The sequence below is a fragment of the Mytilus edulis genome, chromosome 13 (assembly GCF_963676685.1).
Source record: "Mytilus edulis chromosome 13, xbMytEdul2.2, whole genome shotgun sequence".
NCBI classification, from domain to species: Eukaryota; Metazoa; Mollusca; class Bivalvia; order Mytilida; family Mytilidae; genus Mytilus; species Mytilus edulis.
Window position 1 is genome coordinate 44,688,185 of NC_092356.1, and position 9,256 is coordinate 44,697,440.

Below are 9,256 nucleotides of genomic sequence, written 5' to 3' on the forward strand. Positions count from 1 at the left end.
CATTATCCCTCTATACCACTTTCGAATTTATCCGTCACCGTAAAAAACTCGTCCATTATGCACTCCTTTATTTGAGCGTTCCTGATGAAGGTAAATCCAGAAAAGCGCTTCGGACGCAATAAATTATTAAACGTGTTGTTTTTTATTTTTATGACATCACATCATTTACTAGATTGTGGAGATCGCCTGTATTCCTGTATCCCTGCACTATAAACGTTCACCAAGCGTCTTAATGATCGTCATTGTGCATGTTGTGCAGGATAAACTTGAATTAAAGTTTGTTTTGTAAGTACTTTATCACAAGCCCCTAATGACAGCAGTGCTCATTGTCAATTATGAGAATGTAATTTGCCGAATAATTCGTACAATATAGCATTATAGTCTGCCAACCACTAGCTCAAATTGGAACGGAAGTGACGATGCCTCTAAACGCACGAATGATGTTCACTAAAACCAAAGTTTTTGACGAAAATGCTTCGAACTCGACAGTAGTATATTTTAATTTGAATTGTTCTTTTTTTTCACTAGAACCATGATAAATTAGACCGTTGGTTTTTTCCGCTTGAATGGTTTTACACTAGTAATTTTGGAGTCCTTTATAGCTTGTTGTTCGGTGTGAGCCAAGGCTCCATGTTAAGGGCCGTATATTGACCTATAATGGTTTACCTTTTTAAATTGTAATTTGGATAAGAGTTGTCTCATTGGCACTCACACCACATCTTTCTATATCCATTTGTCATTATAAGAAAAGTCAATTTTCTACATCTATAACCAATATACGTCACTTCTGAAGAGTATAAAATATTAAACTCGGACAAAAGTTGAGAGACCCTAATTTCCGGATAATGTAAATCAAACGTTCCGGATATTCGGGTTTATTAAATTTTATCGAGTTTAATATGGAGTTCTGGGATATTATTTTGAAAACTAAATAAATATGTGTCCACCTCAAATGGAATGTTATCTCTTTTGGATATTTCTAGACATATTTTGCATCAATAGGCACAAAAATAGTAGGACTTTGTAACTACGTAAAATTAGACAAATATTTGCCGGAAATGAAAATTTCATTAAAATTAGGTCGTAAAGTCCCCCCCCCCCCCCTCAATTTTGCTCTCAAAGTTCAGACGTAAAAAATGGCTTCAGCATTATGGCGTCGCAGAAAGGCGTCTAAGAAAATGAAAAAAAAAAGAAAATAGCCTTGCCAGACGTTATAATAATTTGGACTAGGGAAGTCCATGCAACCGGACAAAATCAACCAACTGATTCAATGGAAAACCCCCAAAAACATCTTCAACGACTTTTTCGTATTGATTTCCAATATCTTTTGTTACTAAGGCCGTGTTCTCATAGACCTAAACTCGGTGTTATGTTGGTGTAATTCACACGTGAACTAAGCACAATTACGTTCCTATTGATAAAACGCAATGTTTACATGTAGTTTGAATTATGTTTTGTCTACAGGCAATTTTTAGTCAATGTAGAACTTGTGTAGTTCGGTGATTATAAAACAAGGTATTTAGAACATGCATTTTACCAAGTATATTTAAAGAATAAATGTGTTTTGAATAAAATTGATATTTATAAGAATTATTTATGTGGTTTGTTTTACCGAATTATTTGTCTAAACTTGATATATTAATTGGTTTGTTTTATAAAAATTTTTTAAAAGTAGCCTTATTAGGGAGCAACCATTTAACTACATGCGGGAAGGGGGTTATGGTTATATGTTCAACACATATTTTTTCCATCCATAGCACGAACATTTTTATTTAAATTGTCAAAGCTATCAATCAAATAATTTTGTTCAAATTTAACACTATAAGGTATGGGGAAAATCTGGATTCAGAATTGTTTTCCCCTCATTAAACAATATTTTTTTTCACCAATTTTAGAATCAGAATATTGTTTATGGAAATAAACCCAACCCCTCTTTTTTAGTTGAATGGTCATTCCCTGAACCCTTATTATGACTTAACGCATCATCATTGCCAACACATAATTCATTTGAAAATGTTTTCTTGAATTGACTGGACATACACAGAAATATTTACCACTGGTAAATCAACGATTCACTGATAAATGCATTACTAAAACACCCTAAACAGCTCAATCCTTCTTCTTCATTTGTAGCCTACGCGATGTATTGCATTATTAGTGGCAGATTCAGATGGGAGCGGGTTCCGGGGTTGGAACCCCCTTTTTTGGACGATCAAGTTTGGAACCCCATGCATTTTAAAAATGCCTTTAGTATCTAAAAAATAGGTGCAAATCATCAAAATGGCTTTCATCACTGCTAGAAAAGTTGTCCAAAAAATTTTATTCGATTCTATGAAGTACACATTTAAATAACATAAAGTGTATAAGTGTAAACAAAACTTATGCACAGGTAACTAAATCCGGTGTACATTACAAAAAACTAATTGTAAACATGTTTACTGTACATGGCGTTTGGTGTGAACACGGCCTTAGATTTAATATACTAGCTAGTATACACCTTTTGTATATGCTTACAGTTTTTTTAAACGAAATATACAAACCTTTAAATATAATAAATATAAATCAATTGCTTTAAAAAAGCAATTGTAGGGGGTCTTTCCCCCTTTAAAATTAATTGAATGGGGGGGGGGGGGGGGGGGGGGGTTGTTTGTTTGTTTGTTTGTTTGTTTGTTTGTTTCTGTATGGGGTCTATATTATTGTTACCGGAGAAGTTTCATGTTTAGTTTGGAAAGTTTTTCTTTTATTTTAGGTACAGCGCGCGCGCCACATCACGTGACACGGGTTTATAATAACGAAAAGATAGTCTTTTTATTCCTTTTTAGGTGGGGACTTTGAACAGACAACATGTATAGAGACGGAATGCACACAATGTAATTTCTTTTGTCATTGTAGGAAATTGACATTTTGATGACAGTTTACAAGCAGTGCATGATTTGGATTTATTTGATCCGGTTTAACTTTAAAACACATTTATTGATTATTTTCTGATAATGTACATTTTTCAGCACCTGTTTGTAACACAGATTAGTATTTCAATCTCGGAGCGGACATTTTATTGTAGGCTTTTACTGAAATTTCGGACCTAGCAAGCAATTTTTACGGCATTGCAATTTCTTTTCTCTAGGAAAAGCTTTGAGAGATATCTGCACCAAGTTTTTTTATAAACTTTTAGTACATGTATGCCCTGCTGACTGCAAATTTTGAGGTCGATTGTATTTGTAGTTTCAGAGTACATGTGGATTTTTTTTTTCAGAAGTGACGCAAGAACAATATTAAATTTCAATTTTTCATGAAACATGATTGATTGATCATGATCATGATTGATTGATCATGATTGATTGATCATGATCATGATTGATTGATTGATTGATTGATTGATTGATTAGTTGGTTGGTTGGTTGGTTGGTTGGTTGGTAAAACACGTTGGATAGGGCCAATTGAAACAGCGAAAAAGAAACAAAAAAGATCTTGGACCCTATATTAAACACACGAGACGGAAACATGATTGATTGATTGATTGATTGATTGATTGATTGATTGATTGATTGATTGATTGATTGATTGGTTGGTTGGTTGGTTGGTTGGTTGGTTGGTTGGTTGGTTGGTTGGTTGGTTAAACACGTTGGATAGGGCCAATTGAAACAGCGAAAAAGAAACAAAGAAGATCTTGGACCCTATATTAAACACACGAGACGAGACGGAAACATGATTGATTGATCATGATTGATTGATTGATTGATTGATTGATTGATTGATTGATTGATTGATTGATTGATTGATTGATTGGTTGGTTGGTTGGTTGGTTGGTTAAACACGTTTGAAAGGGTCAATTGAAACAGCGAAAAAGAAACAAAGGAGATCTTGAACCCTATATTAAACACATGAGACGGAAACATGATTGATTGGTTGATTAATCATGATCATGATTGGTTGATTGATCATGATCATGATTTGTTGATTGATCATTATTGATTGATCATGATTGGTTGGTTGGCAAACACACATAAAATTCTTCAAGTCGTGCCCCAAATCACATATGTACATGACCTTGACCTTTGACCTTGTGACCTTTGTCAAGGTCATTGCTTCACAATGTCATTGCAAAAGACCCTATGGGTCAAGGACCTTTTGTTTAAGAGTTTTGCCTAATAATGGCTTTTTATAAACCATCAATGGGGGTTATGTCCCTTACATAATGGTAAAACTAATACAGTCATAATGTAACAAAGTTGCCCCTTGAAGTACTGATCATTTTTCACTGCTTAAATTTTCTGTATCTATAACCATTCAAGAATTATAGGGAAATCAAAGACATATGAAAATCTAAAATATGACCTTGACCTTTGACCTTGACCTAATTTTCTAAGTTAGGACCCAGGGGACTCAAATAAAAACATTCCAGGGTTATACGGTTAACGGTTAATGAGTTAAAAAAACATACCGACAAATTTATTCCGTAAAGGTATATAACTCCTATAAAATTTCATCGAATCGCTTCGATCCAAATTAGCCAAAAATTCCTGAGGATGTAACGAACAATTTGTAAAAAGAATTTTGTCGCTTTCTTATTTTGTTACGAAGGAGATGCACACACATGACAAACAGTGAATAGGGAGATAACTCTTACAAAGAAAATGGTTCGGCTTAGCAGGGTGAAATTTAAAAGCGCATAAACTATGCGATACAATATGAAAAAAATCTAAGCGACATATTGCGAAACAAACATTTATCGCAAGAACAAAATTTGGCGGAAAAAAAAAAAAAATAATAATAATAATTAAAAACCAATTGTTCAGAGAACAATTGAAAGTCTTTCCACACCAAAGAAATTTGGATAAGAAGGTAGTATCTTCATACTGATGCGATAAATGATGGTTTAATTCTCTTTTAGAGTGATATAAGGGAGATAATATGCTACTTCCGGTGAAATAAATGTCACAACCGGTCTCATATGATAGCTTCTTTCACACTGATTCCAAAAATATATAGTTTCTATATACTTTTGTTTTTAGAAAGGGAGATAAATGGTCACTTCCGGTTTGTTTGAAGTCATATTTAGTCTTCAGTAATCATTTTATGTATCTATATGACAAAATATATGGATTCTGAGTACTTTTATACGAAAAAAATTGCAAAAAAGGCTACTTCCGGTTTTCTGAAGGTCACATCCGGTAGCCATTTTTCAAGGTCATTTGTCACTTAATCTTTTGTATAAGGTCAAATGTCTTTATGATGAACTTAATTGAAGTTATAATCAAATAACCTCATATCAAGACATTTCAGGGGCACCAACTCCTATAAGATGCCATTTAATTGTATAAGACTAAATGTAGCATATCTTCATTACAATAAAGCTGACATTTTGCACTTGTTCTTTTATATGTATCTCTCAAAGTGTCAGAGAAAAGGCAAAAACAAGCAAAAGTCAAAATTGAGAACTTGACCTTGACCTTTGACCTTGACCTCATTTTCTAAGTTAGGACCTAGGGGACTCACATAAAAACATTCCAGGGTTATACGGTTAACTGTTTATGAGTTATATAAACATACCGACAAATTTATTTTGTAAAGGTAGATAACTCCTATAAAATTTCATCGAATCGCTTCGATCCAAATACGCCAAAAAATCCTGAGGATGTAACGAACAATTTGTAAAAAGAATTTTGTCGATATCTTTTTTTGTTACGAAGGAGATGCACACAGATGATAAACAGTGAATAGGGAGATAACTCTTACAAAGAAAATGATTCGTCTTAGCAGGGTGAAATTTAAAAGCGCATAAACTATACGATACAATATGAGAAATATCTAAGCGACATATTGCGAAACAAACATTTATCGCAAGAACAAAATTTGGCGGAAAAAAAAAATAATAATCAGAAGAAAAACAATAAGTCTTTCCACAGAAAAGTGGAAAGACTTAATAATCAGAACAAATACAATAGGCTTTCCACAGAAAAGTGGAAAGACCTAATAAATACACCTTTACAACTTCCTTGTCATTATACATGTACAAAACAATTGATGAAATACAAAAATGATATTTAAATCAGATTTAACAACATTTACATAGGTAAGTTTTCTTTTCAGTTCATATTCAAAATTTCATGACGTGAAATGATAAGAAGGCACATACTAACATCTTTGCTATAGCAACCGTGAGTGAATCTCTTTCAAGTGATTGTGATCACAACATCATTAAAATGCATGGGAAGTTGGAGAAAGAAGCTCTAGACTTTCTTCCCAGCAGGCACTCAACGTTTAATAAACGTTTAAATGAGGTTGAAATGTGATCAACGTATATTCAACGTTGAAACAACGTAACATTTTCAACGTTGAGGAATAAACCAACATTCAACGTTGAATTAACGTTGATCATTTCAACGTTGTAATTGGAACGTTGATTCAACATTGAATCAACGTTAACTTATTTACTCATAATAGGCCCAGAGACATATATACACATATATGTGTATATATGTCTCTGGGCCTACTATGAGTAAATAAGTATATGTGTATATATGTCTCTGGTATATAGGCCTATATAAAAGAAATCATTATCAGAAGGCAATATATGCACAACTGTAGAAGTATATATTTATAAAGAAAGAATAAAAAAGAGTTTTGGATTTCACAAAACAGTATAGTACTAACTATTGGTCACTATTTCAACTTCAGTTTTGTGTCACCGTGACGGTATGAGAAAAGGGGGGAGGTAAGTCGTTTGATACTAAATTTCTAGGAAATAAGAAATATAATTAATTAATTTCATTTCACATTTAATTTAATTTAATTGAACAGAAAGATAACATGTAATGAAATTTAAAATAGTTGATTATCAACAATGATCGCGATTTCTTTCATTCATATTTTCGCGGGATTTGAACAGGAAGTTAGATTGCCCATGCGCATTATTCAAACACGCGCCTTTCCTGTTTTTGAAAAAGAACAACAAAGGACAAAGACGAAAGAGAACTTCCCGTTTATCACGTATATTTATGGTATGTAGATGTTTGCATGTGGCTATCACGGTTTGTTATATATGAATTGTGTTTAGAAACTCTGAATTGGTATCATATTGCACAATTAGAGAAAATTATAACGTCAACATTGTATTCCAGAAAACAGATCAGAACACATGGAAGGGCCATCATATATAATTTCCTCCAATTATACTATTTCTAAGAGCATTTAATGGGGTATTTAGTTTCATTTTAAAGTTTAGGTAAAGATTGTTACAATTATTATGCTTAAAGATTCATATCAGAAAAAGGGGGAATAAGCAAGTGTTTACATTATTTTGCTCAGGTAAATTTCCCAACATGTTTACTTTATACTATATATATATGCGATTCTTTTAGTTTAACTTTAAGACTTGGTAAACCACATACATTTTATGCCCCACCTACGATAGTAGAGGGGCATTATGTTTTCTGGTCTGTGCGTCCGTTCGTCCGTCCGTCCGTCTGTCCCTCCCTCTTCAGGTTAAAGTTTTTGGTCAAGGTAGTTTTTGATGAAGTTGAAGTCCAATCCACTTCAAACTTAGTATACATGTTCCCTATGATATGATCTTTTTAATTTTAATGCCAAATTAGAGGGTTTACCCCAATTTCACGGTCCACTGAACATAGAAAATGATAGTGCGAGTGGAGCATTCGTGTACTGGGGACACATTCTTGTTGACGATCATATTAAACAATGAATTTCAACAGGACAACAAGTATTGAATTTGAACGATCATGGAAAATTGATACTTTTATTGTTTTATTTTTACAAAAACAAGTCAGTCTGAGCCTTTACTGATCTTCAGGTGATCTCTAACTCTGTGTACTATGAGAAATGCATGTTTACATTAATGTGTACGTAACCTGGTTTTGAATGTTATAGCAGTCCATTATCTGATATCATGAACATGTATTATTTATTTTACAGAAGTTTGTCAAACAGATCAATGGCTAAAAGGCATCAAGTGGAGCAAAATTAAAATTCAGTTTGGGGAATTCCAGTCTTTAAAATCATCAAAGGTAGGTTTTTTGTCTTGTTTTGTTTGTTTTTTTTAGCTATTTACCATTTGTGTTCAAAGATTAATCTTTTGTTTATTCTAATTTTGTTTACTTTACATACCATATTATGTTTGTCTTTATATCTAAGCTATTCTAGTAAAGCTCTTTATTTTATGTTAATGGAATTGTGCAGTCATCAATAAAAAAAAAACGTTTTACTTAGGTAAAGTGTTTTCATTGTTATCAATAACATAATGGAACCCGCAGTCTTACAAAACTCAGGTTGAAGCTTCTTCATTAACAAAAAACTACTAATCATGCTAATAGTAAACATTAATGTATATATTTTTATTAATAATTATCGTATTACAATATGTGCTTCGTCATTATGGTTTTATTTATTTTTAATGCTTCTAGAAACAAATTGAAAGTGGCTCAAATTTAAAATATCTTTTCAGGACATACAATTTATATTTATTATATATATATAATCTGATTTTTTTCAGAGTTTAAATATACTGCAAGAGTGAAAAGATGTCACTTGGAAATACATATCTGATAAAGACCTCTCCTGCTTAAAATTTACCGCTGAAAGATCCCGAGATGGTGGACGAATGATGACATGCAATAAGGACAAAAAGAGACTATTAACAAATGAATTTATAAAATAAATCTTGTATCAAAAGAAATATCATTGTATTATTAATTATTACTATTTTTGATATTATTGTTCCTGAGTAAATAAGTATTAATGTAATGGTTTATGAGGGTAATATATACATTTATATAACATATATGTATATATAATCAAGGACCTTTGTTTTTTGTGGATAGTTGTCTGGTTAGCAGTCATGCAGCATCTTTTTATTTTCGTAAATATTGCGATCATTCTGAACACACATTGGATCTAATAATGTCTTCACTCTTCCTAGATATATGTACTACTTTCAAGAAGGGTTTAACATTGGTTGGTCGTTAAATAAAAACTACTTTGAACTTGTGGGAATTGTTTAGAACTATTCAACATCTTCTTTCCTTTCTGTGGTCTCAGTGAATAAAGTGCATGTCTTAGTTTTTATGCAAACTGTGCAAATTCATTGAATGATTTGTCTTTTTATAGCTATTCACAACAAGAAAAACTACAAGTAAGAATATATCCAATAATGATAGGTGTCCACTTATAAATTAAATAGATAATTATGTCTATAGTTATTGTTAAATACAAGTGGACACACACAATCATTTCAGCTATT

General features: G+C 32.3%; 1 long non-coding RNA gene across 1 annotated transcript; it reads left to right on the forward strand.

The window, feature by feature from the left end:
• Positions 1-6,897: 6,897 nt before the first annotated feature.
• LOC139501105 (uncharacterized) lies at positions 6,898-8,647 on the forward strand. The gene is made up of 3 exons (XR_011658461.1): positions 6,898-7,001; positions 7,933-8,024; positions 8,510-8,647. It is a non-coding gene; the product is annotated as an uncharacterized lncRNA (long non-coding RNA).
• Positions 8,648-9,256: the final 609 nt, after the last annotated feature.